At 37.6% G+C, this 18,447-nt stretch overlaps 1 protein-coding gene across 4 annotated transcripts in view; it reads left to right on the plus strand.

The window, feature by feature from the left end:
- Positions 1–1,536: 1,536 nt before the first annotated feature.
- Positions 1,537–18,447, plus strand: part of TRAF3IP2 (TRAF3 interacting protein 2) — a 58,788-nt gene continuing 41,877 nt past the window's right edge. For 2 of the 4 annotated variants that reach the window (XM_074310079.1, XM_074310080.1), the window contains exon 1: positions 1,632–1,982. The gene's annotated coding sequence lies outside the window, so the exon portion shown is untranslated. Of the gene's footprint in view, positions 1,983–18,447 lie in introns of all 4 variants that reach the window. The other 2 variants (XM_074310082.1, XM_074310081.1) reach the window with 2 other exon arrangements.

The following is an 18,447-nucleotide window of genomic DNA, read 5'->3' on the forward strand; positions in this document are numbered from 1 at the left end:
ACCTTTGAAGGAAAAAGAATCATATATCCTTTATATAAATAAAATAGCTTTTTTATTTTTCAAAATTCATGCAAAGATAATTTTCAACATTCACTCTTGCAAAACTTTGTGTTACAAAATTTTCTCCTCCCTCTCCACCTCCCCCCTTCCCTAGACAGCAAATAATCCAGTATAGGCTAAACATGTGCAATTCTTCTATCCATATTTCCACATTTATGATGCTGCACAAGAAACATCAGATTAGAAAGGAGGGGAAATGAGGAAAAAACAAGCAAACAACAACAACAAAAAAAGATGAAAATATTATGTTGTGCTCCACACTCAGTCTCCAAAGTCCTCTCTATGAGTACAGATGGCTCTCTCCTTCATATATCTATTAGAATTGGCCTGAATCACCTCATTGTTGAAAAGAGCTGCATCCATCAGAGCTGATCATCACATAATCTTGTTACTGTATACAATGTTCTCTTCACTCACTTCACTCAGCATCAGTTCATGTAAATCTCTCCAGGCTTTTCTGAAATCATCCTCCTGATCATTTCTTATAGAACAATAATATTCCATAACATTCACATACCATAACTTATTCAGCCATTCCTCAACTAATGGGCATCCACTCAGTTTCCAGTTCCTTGGCATTACTAAAAAGGCTGCTACAAACATTGTTGCACATGTGAACCATATATTCTTTATTTTGTTAAGTCCTCCTTCTTTCCTGTAAGCCACACATGACACAGACTAAAATTTAAATTTGGAAGGGACTTGCTGTTCGTCCTTCATTCTAGAAAAAGACCAATGACATCAAGAGGGTGATGAATTGACTTGGAAGGACCTTAGCTAAAAGATCATCTAATCAATCCAATCCCTTAGATATATAGTTGGGGAAACTGAAGCCCAGAGAGGTAACATAATTTATCAGAGGTCACACACAAGTAAGAAGCAGCAGAGCCCTCATTTGGACCAATACCTTTTCACCCTAAATCCAGCTGAGCTTTCCACTGCACCAAGTTGTTGACTGACTAAAAGAAGGAAAATTAACTGGATTTTATGAACTCAAACTAGAATGAGACCCCAGCTGAGCAGCATAGCCTGGAAAGTAGCTACAGATCTATCGACTTTTTCCATTCCTCAAATAAGGAGCACTTCATAATGAATCCTTCTTCTGGAACTCAAGAAGTAAAGATGTTTTGTTTTGTTTTGACTAAAATTAGCTTCTACAATATGAACCTCATCATTCCATATTTAAAGTTAGAAAGAATCCTCATGATCCTCTGGTCCAATTATCTTTATTTTATAACACTGAGGCTCAGAGAGCTAAGGATATTTGCCCAAAGTCACACAGCCAGAAAGGTTCTTCCAGGGATCCAAACTCAGGTCCTCTCCTCTTATTCCATTGTTCCTTTTCCCCAAGATGCACAGCTTCCTACCCTCTCCCAGTAAAACACCCTTCCTCTTCTCTTTGCGAGCCCTGAAATCATCGATAACAATAATTAATAGACAAGAACAACGATTAACCTGTAGGGCTTTCTCCTGGGAGCTGTGATCCGGAGGGAGTTGCCATGGCCGCTAAAGTCCCACTGGCATTCCTCCACTCAGTTTCTTTAGTCCTGGACACCCAGAGGAAGAGGAAACCTAATTGGTCACTGGACTTTTCTAGTCCATGAAGGAGGTTTCGGTTTTAAGAAATAAAGTGACTTAGCTGTAGGTTCACTCCCCCACAGGAAAATATTGAGACAGCTTTCTAGTTCTCAGTTGTGATTTGCATACAACTTCCACTTCCTGATTCAAAGCCTGTTCTGCAACTTACCTGAGACTAGACTGGACAGGGAGAGAAAGAGAGAGAAAGAGAGACATCCAGAGCAACCCAAATCCCGAGGACGCTTTAAGGAGTGACAAGAGAGAGGAGGGAGAGAGAGGGACCCTCCTTTCTTTGCCTCCTTCCATCCCCCCGGCTGTCAGGCTTCTTCCATTCTGATTATGAGGTGAGTTATTTCGAGATTGCTGCTGCCCTGCCTGATCTTGTTTCCAGCCACTGACCCATTTTTTAAAATTGTGTTTTTCTTCCTCATCTCTTGAAATGGCCTGTCGCCTTTGCCCATCCCCTTTCTCTCCCCACCCTTTATTTCTCCCGCTTTGGAGGAGCATAGTGAAATCTTGCCCTCTCCTGCTTGAGTGTTGCTTAGTGGTTTAGAATTTCAATCAACAAGGCAAAAATTAACTCTTTGGGGGAAACAGGACTCTGTTCTCAAATTTCAGGTCTTGCCTGGGAAAACATTTGTTAGGGAACCTGGTGTTCCCACAATAAGATGACAGATCCCCATTTGTCCTGAGAAGAGAGCTAAAACTGGCAAGTTAAGTTGCTGGCCCTGGGCCACGCTACATGTCAATGGCAGTTCCTAACTTTTCTTGCATCCCTGTTTCAAAGCTGAGAAAAAAATCAACACTTGCTTAGGCCAGGCAGTTTCTCCCAATTTTCAATTAGTTGTGGGCTGGTATGTTTTCCCTCAATAAGCCATTTATTTCCTGGCTTTAAAAAAGAAGCTTTAGGGAAAACTAGTTCTAAAGTACTATCCTGGATCTGAGAAGCTAAATCCAGACTAATATGCTTGAGTGTTCTGTACTTTGTGGGAGGTCTCTAGGACTGGCATAGGAAGGACCACCCCCCACCCCAAGAAGCACAACTTCCAGAAAGAAATTAAGTTGTATTAGATCAGGAATAGCTATGATGGATGGCCTTAGCAGTGGCCTATTTAATGTGTCTTTTAATGATGTCTCCCTGTAAGCTACTCCAGTCCCATTATTTTTGTAAAGCCCCACAGTGTCTGGTACCACTAGCATTACACAAAATAAAGGGATCCTCTTACTGTGTTACATCAAATAAGTTCCAACTTCCTTGAGAGCAGGGACTGTTTTCTTTATTTATGTTGTATTTGTAGCACCTAGCACAATGACTTGCACATAGTAAGCACTAAATAAATGCTTGTTGAATTAGAGAGTACTTCATAAATGCTTGAACCGCAGATTGTGAAATCCCATCTAGAAGTTGGAGACAAATAGGAGGGATGAATATTGGAGTGGGAAGAGTAGCCATAAGGAATGGGGGCTTACATGGGAAGGAAAAAAACACTCATCTTTATTTTTTTTTCTCTTTCCTCTTCCACTGAGGTTTCTCTCTGCTATTTCACCATCAATTTACCCACTTTTACTAAAAGCTTTTGTAACAGGAGTTGGGGGGCATCAAGATGGAGAGCTCAGCTGTGTTCCCTGGAAGGCTGCTTGTGGTTCAAGCCTGACTTGTGGGATACGGCCTAGAATAGAAAAGAGAAAAGTGAACTTTGTTTAGGAAAAAAATCATTTTATAGCTCCCACTGTCTAAAGAGAGTCGAGTGCTGTCCAGAGGACTCATGGCAAACCTAGCAGCTGAGAAGTGCAGAATTACCGAGCAGCTGAAATTACTCTTTTCTAGGGGTAATAAATGTTTGTGACACCTTTAATATCCTCAGAAAGGAAACTACAACACATCCTGTACACTCTCTAGGTTGACAAAATATGATTAGAAACCCTGTTTGATGACATAAAGAATACTTAATGCTATCCAGGCAACAATTTCCTTCTTTTCTTTTTTCCCCTCCCCCAATTCTCTTGTGTTTCTTGCAACTGCCAGCAGGCATCATAAATGAAATTCAGAATACGCTTATGCTGAATGAGATATGCCAGCCCTTCATGAGGCCTTTTATGATTTTTCCAGTTCCTAGATCCTTCCTCTCCCAACCACTGTGTAGTTATTTAGCCTATATTTATTATAATTGCCTATAATATATAATAGCCTAAATTTTTTATCAGTTCTTATAATCTATTTTCCCATTAAAATGTAAGCTCTTTGAGATCAGGGACTGTGTTAGGGCCCTCTTAGTACCTTCAAATCCTTCTGTCTGAATCTTCAAAGCCAAACCCAGTACCCAGCACATAGCTTAATAAAAAATGGCTTATTGCTTGAATGACTGATTAAAATTAGTAAACTGTGGGAGGCTGACATCAGTTCCCTTTCTAATCCATGCTATGTTTATTGCTCTAAAGGGTACCGGTTTCTTTTGGGGAGAAATAGTGTCAGGATTCTCAAGTTTTCAAGGATGCATCACTTTAGGTGGGTTATAGGCAAGTACTACGGCATCATTATCAAACATTGGGTTAAATAGTGCTCAGCTGCTAAGATAGGTGTGATTCCCAAATGTCACACCACAATCCTATTTTATGGTTCTGCAGTTCCAAATCAATCAGCTGAGAAAGCATTGTTGGGTTCTTAGTAATAAGGCTAAGATATTACTTATCTTAGTAATAAGTATAATATTACTGTCCCTTTGGGGGCCACTAGTTCAGCTAACAAGGAAGATAATCTCAGAAATTTTAAGAAAATTTGGGAGGGGAAATGTTCTTAGGACAAGATACTCACTGCTAGTGGTTTATTTCACTAGCAGTTTCTGTTAGAATACATGAGTTAGTATTTCTCCTCTTTCTCTTCTTCCTCTTTCTCCAATTACTTCTACTACTACTACTATTTATTACAACTCTTACTACTGAAAATAATAATAATTATATTCAAGTCCTCCTATAACACACTCTGACTTTGTGATCATGGAAAAGTTACTTAATCTCTCAATGTCCCAGGCAAATAAGACTCCATATGGATCTTCAATGATAAAAGTTTTCCTTAACTGAGAATATGCTATACAGATGAAATCAAAAGTTCTGACCTCCTTCCCCCAATCAGTAATAATAATAACAATAACTTTAGCACTTAATATTAAAAAAAAAACACCTTTCTTCAGAACAACCCTGTCAGATAGACAGGTTCAGAAAAGTAAGATGGCTTGCCTTGGGGTCACATAGCTTATAATTCCCTCTTTCTACTGTTCTCCTTCAAACTCTGGGCTTATTAGTAGTAACACAGGCATGTTTATACAATTGGCAACCAGGAAGAAAAGCCAATCTAGGAAGATAATGGAAGGATAGTTGAAAGGGACAGAGAAAGTGTTTGTCAAGATCTTTGAAAATAAAAAGAAAGAGAAGAGAATTCATACTATTTGGAGGATTCTCTTTTAATAGAAGAAACAAGAATAGAGAGAGAAATAGAAGGAGGAAATGTGGCATTTCATTTTTACATATTGTTGAATGTGATACAGAAGAATTTTTTGAATTTGCATCAGTTTTCCGCTGTAGGAAATCTTGCATTCCCATTTTAAAGCATATATAAACTGCAAGCATCAACAGCAAACATAAGGGGAGCAAAAACAAGACACATTAAATGATGTGTTCCTTCCTAACAGAAACACCTGGCAAATAGTAAATACCTTATACATGTTTGCTATTATTATTATTAATGGATCAATCAAGCATTGATTGAGCTCCTTTGTTGTTCAGTATTTCAGTCATGTCCAACTTTTCAAGACATTGTGGTTTATAGTAACTATGGGATTTTCTTGGCAGAAATACTGGAGTAGTTTACCATTTCTTTCTCCAGTTGATTTAGGTAAACAGAGATAAAGTGACTTGCCTAGGATCCAAAATAGCATTTGAATTCAGGACTCTAAAAGTATCTACCTGATCCTAATGTGTGCTTAAAAGGCTCTAGGGATGCAAAGACAAAAGTGGAACAATTTCTGTCTTCAAGGAGCTTACATTCTAACAGAGAGACCACCCCAAGTCAAATATCTGGCTATTTTAAAAAAAAATCAACACAACCTCTTTGTATTAGGAAACTTTTTCTTCAGGATCTGTCTCATGAACTCCACACTCATTGGCCCTAAGTTAGTTTCAGCTTCCCAGCTGTTCCTTTAACTTCTGATGTATCTCAAGGCCACTATTTCTTCCATAATTGCCCAGATTCACCTTTCTCCGATTGCTTGTGTAAGTGTGTATTTGTGTCTGCATACATGCTAGGGTGTATGAACACAGGTCTTGAAGAAAAGCCTTGGAGAAAGGGAAATTGAAAGGTGACTAGAGAGTGGGAGCTTTCATTGTCTTCATCCCAGTCTGTGGCTAGGTCCTGCAGTTGTGTCCTTGGGGCTTCATTTTCTGAGTGGAGAACTGATGCTAAGATGCTATAAGGCGATGGACTAATGCCTCAATCTTTGCCTTCTCCAACAAAAGCTCCACTGTGCTCCCTCCCTTTCCCAACAACTGTGTGTTTGGCGATTGGCAGGTACTTGTTCATGTGCATGTGGGTGCACATTTGGATTCAGCCATGGAAGTTATTTGTCCTAGGAGTTTGGCTGTATTCTGCCAAATTATTTCCTAACTCCAGGAATTTCCAGTATTCCCCCTCTTGATTTCAATTTCAAGCTAAATGGCCCTCTCCTAACCTGAGATTTGCTTTTCTTCTCTCCTTCACTCTCCCCTACTCACCTTGTGTTTCTTTATCTGGAATATTTGTTGTTTCCAGAACTTGTTTTTCCATCTCCTTCATTTATACTTTTTTCTTTTTACATGCCAGAAGGATAATTCCTACCTGTCTTGGTCTCTTATAGTCCTTAGCTTCCTTGAAGGCTCACGTGCTGCCTTCCCAGATCTCCTCAGGGATTTTCAGCTACAATATTTTAATGTGCTTTTTCTAACACCTAATACTGTGCTTTGTACACAGTCAGGGCTTAATCAATGCTCTGTTGCATTGAACTGAACATATATAATGGTTTCAGCTATTTTTCTAAAAGTTTATAGTCAATTAGAAAAAAAAAAGTGTTGTCAGATCGTTCCCTGTAAACTGTAGTTGCCACACTAAGTTTCAAAAATATTCTCAAAGTCAACTGAATTAGAGCAAATCGTCACATTGGGAGAATTACTGAGCATGATTTTTTTTTTCAAAAGGGCAGTTAGGGCTCCCTTGGCTCCAACACTTGCCACTATTTCAAATCTTCTGGCAAATGAAACGGAAGAACTTCTATGTCTGGGAAATTTTGCAAGTTAAGGTTGGAAGTATTTGTTCACTAGACTGATTCTTGGCCAAGCAGTTCACTCAAAACCAGGCCTCTACAATTATTTACCAAGAAAACCAATGCTATGAAGTTTGCATACATTTTGAGGAGGGAATGAAAGGCACTGAGTATTAGCAATTTTATTTTATTTTTTGTTAGCAGAGTTTTAAATGATTTTTTAAAAAAATCCCTGGTTCTTAGAAATCTTCTTATAAAATATCTCTCATTAGTAGACAAATGAAACATTAAGAAACTGTGGATGAAATTTTGACAAAAGTCAGACGGATTTTTGGATCTTCCTAACAGCAATCTTGAAACATATGTAAATCTATGTAAAATTGACTTAGATATGTTGCCTATGCTAACACAACCACTTATCCATACAGAAACTATATAGATTCTGAAGGACTCTTACATTCTATTGCTTACCAAAAAGAAGAAAAGAAAAGAAAAGAAAAATCAGATACCTCAAGCAGCTGTTAAAATCTAGCTTTTTTTTTTCTTTTTTCTTTTGATTGCTTAGGAATCCAGCTTATTAATTATCCAGGAGTCTCACTCCTGCTCTTACTCCATTTAATTACTATACTATTTATCTTCTTCCAGATACTTCACACTTTCATTAAATTCAGCCCATTTTTGCTTCACAAACCCTTGGAAATCTTCCCCTGACTAAGCCCCCAAACCATTTATCAGCACCCTTTGTTTGTATTCTGTCAACCAGTTTTCAATTTATTTTGAATTCAGTTTATGATTAAATTTTAATGAGCCCTAATCAAATCCCTTTTTTTCAAATCAAGATTCTGCAGTCTCATCCTCTACCTTGACTATAATACTACCAAAGAACACACAAATGGTATAATCAGTTTCTTATAGATCGTGGGGCATGTGCATTATAGCTTCCAAAGCCTTGAGTTCAATGATTTCCACAATTTTTTATTCCATAGCTCCTCAAGAGCAGCATGCTAGTTTAGAAAGCTAGTTTTGAAGTCCAGAAGACCTGTTTTCAAATTTCACCCTAAAGGAAAAACACGCTATAGGCTATATAGACTAATGCTAGTTTATAAGCAAGTCATTTAATTTTATAGTGTTCCAGGAAACCATCTAAGGGAGAGAATGGACTAATCATTTACAGAGCACCTATTAGACACACTATGTAACATACTGTTACAAAAATTGTCTCATTTCATCCTTATAACAATCTTGCAAGGTAGGTGCTACTATTATTCTTATTTTACAATTGAGGAAACTAAGGTAAAGAGAGATTAAGTAACTTGTCCAGGGTTACATAGTTAGTAAATATTTAAGGCTGGATTTGAACTCAAGTCTTCTTGAATCCAGTCCCAGAGTTCTATCCCTGAGCAAACTCACTGCCTCCAAGAGCAGTAAGTTTTAGGGACTGCTGATCTGCATTGGTACATGGAATTTGTTCATTGGGAGATGCCCAAACTAATGAAATTCATAGGTCCAGATTTCCCCCCAACTCTGTAGAACTTATTTAATTCTTCAGAGATCTTATAAAATCATCCTATCCTGACCCATATCCTTAGTTCTGTGAGTTAGGTATCATCATTGTGAGGTATACTTCTTTCCCACAGATATATATATATATATATATATATATATATATATATATATATATATATATATATATATATATATATATATGTGTGTGTGTGTGTGTGTGTGTGTGTGTATAAAATCATCTAGAATGCCTTCTAATGCTGGGCAAATTTTGTCCATACCCTCATATAAATCCTTTGGGGTCTACCCCAGTGTGCTGGGGTCCTCTAGATCTCTAGATACAATTAGTTCAGTAGTCAGTGGACTGTATTTGGATTCAAGAAACACTTTTTCAGTTCCAGCCTCAAATACTTAGTAGCCGTGTAACTCTGGGCAAGTCACTTCACCTGTTTGGCTCAGTTTCTTTAAATATAAAATCAGGATGATAATAGTACTTATCCTCAAGGACTTTTGTAAGAATCAAATGAAATATTTGGTTGTTTTTGGGTTTTTTTAAGTACTTAGAATAGTGTTGGGCACACTGTAGAAATAATATTTGCTCTCTTTCCTACTTAATCTCTTTCTGCTTCAGTTTCTTAATTATGAGATCCAAATAAAATATTGGTAGTGCACTTTGCAAAACTTTGTGGTGTTTAAAAAGTTAGAAAGACATAATTTCTGAGTAACACTCATCTTATTAATAATTTATTAATATATATAATCATATAATATATTGAAATATATAATTATATATGCACATAATATATTGAAATACATATAATTATATAATATAATAATAAGTAAAGTAATTAACAATTTATTAATAAAAGGATACTAATTTGACCCTCTTTTTAGACCAAAGACAATCATGGTGGGCTCATGTGTGTCTGATTGGTTAACAATTAAAGAGAGAATGAATATTAGAGTGAAGGGGCTGACAGTAGTATCATGTCAAAGAAAAACTATCCCTATACCCAGATCATCCCTAGCTTTGGGCATTCTAGTCAAAGAATTTATGAATAGAGCACAATGGCATCCCTATCTGGGTGGGTCTGAACAAGACTGTTAAGAAAGTTAGTCCAATCTCATTTTCATTAATGTCCTTCAAGCCATTGAAAGGAAAGGGAGAAACTGGATCTTCTCAAAAACATTGGTTATTAATACTTACTCCTCTTACCTTAAAGGACTTTATAAATGCTATTTTATTGTGACATTATATAAATACCTGTGAAGCATAGGAACTATCCAGTCATTGCCCCTCACTCTTTCACTACATGGCTAGCCTATCCTACCCCTAATAAAAAACAATTAGTATAGGATTTCAGTATTGTTGAAGGTTTGATTATTTAAAAAAGTAAGTAGGTTCTTATGCATGGCATATATTTTTCTACATTATCTAAACTCTCTATTTTACCAGTGATCTCTTAATTGCCAAATTTAATGTTTGTTTTTTTTCCCCTCAAAACTCTTCCTTCTTGACTTCTCTGACATTATTGTTCACCCTCTTCCTCTGTATACTTACTTCTTTCTAGGTTTTGTGACACTTGTCTCTCCTGGTTCTTCTCTTATCTGTTTGGCTGCTGTTTCTCAATCTTTTTCCTCTAGGTTATATCCATTACCACAGTTGTCCCTCAAAGCTCATGTCGGGCCCTTTTGTTTTTGTTTTCTATAAGCTAACTTGCTTGTTATTCTCATCAATTCCCCAGACTGGAGATGGTTCTCAGACCCATTTGTCTAGCCCTAACCTCTCTTCTGAGTTCTGGTCTCCACTCCCCAACTGCCTCTTGGATAACTCAAATTAAACATGGGTATCTCAAATTTAACATGTTCAACATGTTAACTCATTATTTTCCCAAAAAAAATCTTTTTCTAATTCCCAACTTTCCTATTACCATCAAAAACACCAAAATCCTCTTGTTCATCCAAGCTCATCTGTAATTCATCTTCAACTTCTTACTCATGCTCAACCCACCTGTTTAATGTTGCCAAATTTTGTTATTTCTATTTTCTGAAGTATGCACCTAATGTATACATCCCCTTCTCTCCAACCACATAGCCAATACCATACTTACTTACAATACCACACCTTACTCCTGCACTATTGCAGTAGTTTTGTTTGATCTCCCTAAGTCTTTTTTTTTAATCACCCATATAAAAACCTAGAATCAGTGCTTATCAAATTAGCAAAAGATCAATCAATCAACAAGAATTTATTGAGTACCCACTAGGAGCAGCTAGATAGCCCAGAGTATCATGTGCTAGATCTGGAATCAGGAATACATATTTTTCTAAGTTCAAATCTGGCCTCAGACAGCTGTTACTAGCTATTGACCCCGGGAAAGTTACTTTAGCACTATTTGCCTCAGTTTCCTCATCTATAAAATGAGCTAGAAAAGGAAATGGCAAACCATTCCAGTATCTTTGCCAAGAAATCCCCAAATGGATTTACAAAGAGTTTTACACAACTGAAAATGATTGAACTGAACTGAACTATGGTTCAAGAACTAGGCTAAGCATTAGAGTTAAAGACACAAGAATAAATGCAGCCCTACCTTCAAGAAGCTTATATTCAAATTCTACTGATACAAGTCTGGAGAGGATGGCTAAAATAGTCGGTGGCAGAAGCAAGATTTCAAAAGGTCTCAACAGGCTAGAAACTTAATATAATAACATTTAACAGGGATAAATATGATTTTATATTTGGGGAGGAAAAATGACAAGTTTGCGATTGGGGAGTCATGGCTACACAGCATTTTAAAAGATCAAGAGGGTTTAGTGGACTACTAGCTCAGTGTGAGTCAGCTTGGTGATGTGGCATCCAAGGAAGTTAATGCAATCTTAGAGTCATTAAGAGAAACAGCTATTTTAAGGAAGAAGTTATAGTCCATGATACTCTACCCAGGTTGGACCATCTCTACAGTAATATAGTAAATTCTGTGTTTTACAAATTAGGATGAACAATGATAAATTAGAAGTTTTCTAAAGAAAGAAAATTAAGAAGATAAGATCTTGGAGATCATATAATAAATGAGTTGTCTCAAGGAATATGTACACATGGGGAGGGAGACATAACAGTTGTCTATAAGAATTTTGAAGGGCTGTCCTGTGGAAGAGGATGTAGACTTGAGCTTGCCTATTCATAGGATCTTTAACTTCAGTGAGGTATTTGGGTGAATTGCCCATTTGGGAATGGACAGTTTCTCATACAATAACTTACATTTTTATCTGTCCCTAAACAATGTCTGTGTCTCCAGTAATTCACATTCCTGTATATGGTTCTGCCCTTTCTAATTTTCTCCACCCCCATCCTACTCCCTGCTCTCATCACCTTGTTCCCAGATTTTTGCAACAGCCCTATCAATAACTGGTTCCCTTGCTTCTATTCTTTCTTACTTCAAACCCATCATTTCTCCTGTAAATCACTAACAGAATAATTTTCCTAAAATAATGCTTTCCTTGTGTCACTACCTCTGCTCAAATATCTACAATGGATTCCTCTTGGCTGCTGCAACCCAAATCCTCTGCCTGGCTTTCCAGACACTCTGTAATCAGGTCCCACCCTACATATTTAGCCCGGTGAGAAACACTGGGATTGTATGCTTAAGAAGACCGAGGTTCAAATCCAATCCCAGTTTCTTATTAGGTATGTCATCCTGGGAAAGAAAAACTCTCTGTGCTTTGTTCTGCATCTGTACTAGGAGGGGTTGGATTTGATGGTCTCTGAGGCCTCTTTTCTCTCTAAATCTGTGACTTTCTGAACTTTATTTCCCACTCTCCCTGTGACACACCCTCTGAGTCAATAATGCTGGATAACTCACTGGTGTTCAATCATTTCAATCATATCTGACTTTTTGTGATCCCATTTGGTGTTTTCCTGGCAAAGACTGGAGTGGTATGACATTTTCTTCTCCAGTTCATGTGGAAACTGAGGCCCAGGGTCATATAGATATTAAGTGGCTGGTCAGAGGTCACACTTGAATTCAGGTCTTCCTGATTTCAGGTCAGTGCTCTATCTACTATTCCTGTCAAGGCACCTTCTCTTGTATATTTTCCAAAACTGCATTCTTAGCTACTCACAATCCAACTAGACTGTCCAACTCTGTTTATTCTCACTTTCAGTCATGTTTTTCTGTTTGTCTTAGAATGCCTTCTCTTTTCCTTTGTGTTTATTAATTTCATTGTAGGATCTACATTATCACACACGTAGCTACTCCCTCTCTCATGATAATCCTTCAGTGATGGTCTTTGGGAATTGTAGCCAAAGACTGGCTATTCCTCTTGGTAGGTCTCTTTGTTGTCCTGTGTTCATTTGCATTTATTATACAAATGCCTATTTCTATGCTCCTTGTCTCCCTCCATTAGAACGTAAGCTCCTTGAGAGGAGGGGATGTTTCCATTTTTCTTCATTCCTGCTTGATTCAGCTCAGTTTCTGGACTTTGCCTTCTCTTCAGCAATTTTTGCACCCTGAGATACTTCTGTTGTACAGCTTGATCTCCCAATTAGTCAGTGACCAGCCCCCAGTGCCATTTCAAGAACAGCCCTTACCATGCCCATTTTACTCCAATGTGAGCTTACCCTTCTTCACTGCCTTCTCAGCATTTATCAAAGAACCCGGTACATTGTAAGTACTTCATAAATGCTCTATCATCTATATGAATGTAGCCATACATATGTGTATTTGTGTATCTATCTAGTATGGGTCAGAGGATAAAAATATTCTATCACCCATGTATGTATGTATCTAATTACCTATCTCTCTATCTCTCTGGTGTGGGTCAGGAGATACAATGGTATTTATGTTGTTCAAAGGCTAGCTTAGCTAAATCCAGAGTTGTTATTGTTGTACTTCAGTCATTTGGTCGTATCTGACTCTTTGTGATCCTATGGACACAGTATGTCAGACCCTTCTATCTTCCCCTATCTCCCAGTCTGTCCAAGCTCATGCTCATTGCTTCCATCTCATTCTCTGCCATTTCCTTCTTCTATTTTAAACCTTTTCCATCATCAAGGTCTTTTCCAGGAATCCTGTCATCTATTATGTGACCAAAGTATTTATGCTTCAGATTCCAAGGAACAGTCTGAATTGATTTCTTTAACTATTGTTGTCCAAAGGACTCTCAAAAACCTTCTCCATTACCCCAATTTGAAAGCATTAATGTCCAACTCTTACAGATATGTATTGTTACTGAAAAAAAAAAAAAACATAGCTTGCATTATACAGACTTTTCTTAACAGGTGATCTCTGCTTTTTAGAATGCTATCCAGATTTGACATGGCTTTCCTTCCAAAGAGCAAGAATCTTTTAATTTCATGGGTGCAGAGACTATTTGCATTGATCTTTGATCCAGAGAGGGTTATTCCTAAAAAGTTGGCCATCACAATTTTTTTCTTCCATAAAAATTAACAAGGATGATTTACTGAGTAGAGGGAAGTATTCTCTCTGATGAAATCAGTATTCTTGAAATGTTGAAGCAGAAATCCTGCTAAGGAGCATAGGTCTAAAGCTGCTATATGGTTTCTATTTTTACAGATGAGGAAACAATCTCAGAGAGGTTAAGTGAATTGCCCATGATTAAACAATTAGTAAATATCCGAGGTTGTATTCAGACCCAGTTATTCTGAATTCAATGCCCCATATGGCACTGAGGTTCAGGATTACACAGTCTAGCATTTATCTTTGAAAGGGTTCAAGTGTGTTACTTCTGTTTCTCCAGTTGAGGGCAGGGACCATGTTTTATAATTTCATCGAGTCCCCTTTCTATAAGGAGCAACTGTTCTGAATAGAAAGAGGGATCTATAAATACCAGTTATTTGAGATAAGGAGAATGCATTTCCTTCTCTAGTCTGAAACGGTAGAGAGCTATAGGTGTGGTATACCACTTACTAGGAGATAGCTAGGCAGCTCAATGGATAGAGCTCTGGGCTTAGAATCAGCATGACCTAAGTCCAAACATGGCTTTAGACAGTTACTAGCTGTATGACACTGGCCAAGTCTCTTTACTTTTGTTTGCTTTAATCTGTTGAAGAAGGAAATGACAAACAACTCCAGTACTTTGTCAAGAAAATCCCATGGACAGCAACAGGGTCACAAAAAGATAGACTCTGAACAACAACTGAACAATACAATTGTATTGCATATAGGAAGGCTCTTTGGTTGGTGTGTTAACTAATTTTTCCCTCTTTTAAAATTCTTTTTCCCCTCTTTTTTATTCTTATTTTAAGAGATACCTCTTCTCAAGAAGGCGGGAGATGTATGTAAATGAACAAAAGATAGCAATAACACTTTTTTAAAGAAATTAATATATTCAAGATGGTATGCTTTATTATTAAGTTTCATCTCCACACAGCTCACATAATCAATTCCTTTCCATGGTAGAATTAACAAGCGGATCTGGCATCGTCAGTGGACTTGATTGTTCACTTTGAGAACACCTTCAGCATCTGTAGAACTCCAGCAGGTGCCTTTAGCTGAGTTTGAACTGGATGCGGCTCCTCTTAGTGGCTCCTTCCAGAGCTGAAGCCCTGTGATTCTCTTATGTGAAAGAAACCTCTCTCTTTCTCTCTCTCTCTCTCCCTTCACCTCTGAGAGGGCCTGCCAGCAGAACATAGAATTTGCAGACCTCCTTTCTGTTTGAGAAAGCAGCTTACAAACCAGCTATACTTTAGAACTAAATAAGAGCTTAAGTGTTGGCAGTTATATTTGAAGAACAGACGATGAAAAGTAATTGTGTGGCAAGGAGTGTTTGACAGCATATTGTCCTTATTCTTCCAACCTGGTTTGATATATCTTTGCCCTCCCACTTAACTATGGGCTCGAAGATGCACACAGTACATTTCAAGACACTTACCCACTCTTCACAAAATGGATTTACTCCATGTTCAATCTGGGGGAGCTGAAGGGCATTTTCTATTGTGTATCAAATCTCGCAGCTAGGGAAGGAAAACATCGAAACCAAGACCATCGTTTTAAAATGGTCTAGTGGGACTTTAACTTACTTAGTGTTCTCAGTAGACTTAACTAAACCTTGCAGAAGTGAACTCTTTTAAGTAGCAGGGTTACTTTTGTGCTGATGTGCCAGGAGGGGGAAGGGAGAAGACACACACACCCTCAGTACACAGCCCAGAAATAAAACTATGCAAAGGTGGCAATGGTGATAGACTGGGGGAGGAAGAGAAAGGCAAGATTTCAGGGCTTGGGTTGGAGGAGCTGGGGAGGCCGGAGTTAAGGCTCTGTCTCTGTAAAGCTATTTGGCTTCAGATGTAAACATTACCAATTACACATCTGCCATGGTGGCTGTATTTCACAATAACTTCGGTGGGAATAAAATATGAAATGGATTGTGTAACATTCCCATTGGACCTGGAATAAGGGTTTAAGTGGACTCTAGGTCAAACAGAAAATCCTGCCCTTAACTGATTACCTTCTGTGCACCAAACACTTTTTTTTTTCCCCCTGAGCTCTATCTCCTGTGCATAAGGATTTAGCATTACAGGAAAAATTACAGGTCAGCAGATTATCAATCACCTTTCTGTAGAAGAGCGATTAGTCTTATCATGTTTGGCTCCATAAAGCAAAATTAAGAGCAGTAGGTAAATATTGCAAAAAGGCTGATTTAGTCTTGATGTCAGAGAAAACTCTTTAACTGTTAGTGTTATCCAAATATGGAATTCCCTCACTAGAGGTTTTAAACAAGGCAAGATGGACATGCTGAATTCTTATTCAGGCTTGGTTTGGACTAGGTAACTTCCGAGGTTCTTTCCAATTCTGTGAATCTGTAATTATTTACTATTTCAATAAACTCTTTATGTGATAGGACTGCATAGTTGCGGTCTACTGAGGGACAATACATAGAAAACTAAGATACCATTGGATAACCCAGGGAGGTGTGTAATCAACCAATCAGAGAGGGGAAAGATCTATAACATTCCATCTTTCTTGGGAGAGGCAATCACTGGGCTAATCTCCAACACAAACTGTATTACTCCTTTCACTTATTATCATTCAGTATTCTCCCACACTGATCCCTTATGCCCTTCCCACTGCAGATCTCCAGCTAATGTTCTAGATCCTGACTTTTCCCCTTCTGTCCAGGCATACACCTCCTCAGGTTATTATTACCTAACTATGACCCAATCTAGCATTACTATACAGGTACCATTGGGGAAAATCCCCCTTCTCCTCCAGCAAATTAGTACTTGAACCCTTAGATCACCTCTTAATTACATAGGCAATGGCCCTTTCGAAGGCTCTAGTCTCTAAGTTAGGGGCAAGGAAGGAAGAGAGACTTTCCTTTTCAGTGGGACAAAGTTGTACAAGATAACAGATGGGTTTTTATTTGCATAGTAACTCTGAGTACCTTTCCCCCCTAAACCTTCCTGTTTTTCCATTTTCCTATTTCTACCACAGCCTTCTTCCAAGTATTTAAGTTGATTGCCCTTGGTTTTAACCATGATTTCTCCCTTTCATTCATTCCTATGTACTCAATTAGTTGCCAAATCTGATTGCTTTTACATCCACAATATCTCTCACATCTATCCAATTCTCTACTCAATCACCCTGCTAATTCACGCCCACATCACCTTTCATCTAAACTACTGCAATAACTTTCTAATTGCTACCCCTGAATCAAGCCTCTCTGATCCATTCTTTACACAGCTGCCAGTGATTTTCCAAAGTGCCCACCATTGGTTCCCTAATCAGTAAAACCCAGCAGTTTCCCGGTGCCTCTAGAATCAAATATGAACCCTCCTATTTGGCATTTAAAGACTTTCACAACCTGGGCCCAACCCTTCTTTTGAGCCTTATTAAAACTTGCTCCCCTTCTAGCACTTTTCTCTCCAGCCAGAATGATCTTTTTGCTGTTCTATATATCTCCTATCTTAAATGCTTTTCACATTAGCTAGTTTCCATATCTGGAATGCGTTGCCTCCTCTTTTCTGCCTTAAAAACTCCTTCAAGAGTCCATTCAAGTAGTACCTTTTACTTTAAATCTTTCCTGATCCTCTAATAGAATAATGCTGTCCCTCCTCAAATTACTTTTATTAACAATATATTTTTGTTTGTTTTACTCTTTGTATATCCATTACCTAGTATGCTACCTAGAATATGGTGGATATATAATGAATGCTTAATGATTAGCGAATAAGTGGATGGGCAATTCCAAATGGATGGAGTCACAAATCAAATCCAGTATTTGAGAAATTCACCTGCTTGATTTTAATATCTATGAACTCTGGTATCTCAAAGACATGAAACTAGTCATACAAAGAATAAAATGAATATTTGATAAAAGCTATGATGAGAAGAGATATACAATAAATACCCTGTAAATTTTTTTGTAGGGTTCTAAACTTAAGTATTAGAAAAATATAAATATTTCAAGATGAAATATTTATCTGAAAAGTGCTATGGAAACAAACAAAAAGTAATCTCCAAAAGGCTTTCCCACAAAATAGCATGCAAGGTTCATTAATTATATCCTAGTTTAAAAGCTGACAAACTTGAAATGCCTTGTTTCTTTTTCTATAAAAAAAAAAAAAAAGTCTCAAATTTTCTGACCTGTATTATGATGATAAGGAGATCGGAGTAGTATGCTACCTAGCAGATCTGTCCTTTTGAGGTAGATAACATTTAATTGTTTAATTGGTATTTCTTGTTTTTACATTAGTTTCATTTCCCAATAGGTCTTTTCCCCTTCCCCATCTAGAAAATCATCCCTTATAACAAAGGATTAAAAAGAAAAGAAAAGAACCAGTTCCAAGAAATTAGTCAAATTATCAGTCAAATCCAATAGTTTATGTAGTGTTCAACATCCATAGTCATGAACTTCTGCAGAGAAGCAGAGATACATGATATCTTTTCTTCAGGGCCAAGATTGCTTATTTAGTTTTGACACATTTTTGTTCTTTTTTCCTCTTACATTGTTGTAGTTGTATATATTCTCTTCTTGTTTCTATCTACTACTTCACTTGCATCAG

This window comes from Sminthopsis crassicaudata, chromosome 4 (genome assembly GCF_048593235.1).
Source record: "Sminthopsis crassicaudata isolate SCR6 chromosome 4, ASM4859323v1, whole genome shotgun sequence".
NCBI lineage: Eukaryota > Metazoa > Chordata > Mammalia > Dasyuromorphia > Dasyuridae > Sminthopsis > Sminthopsis crassicaudata.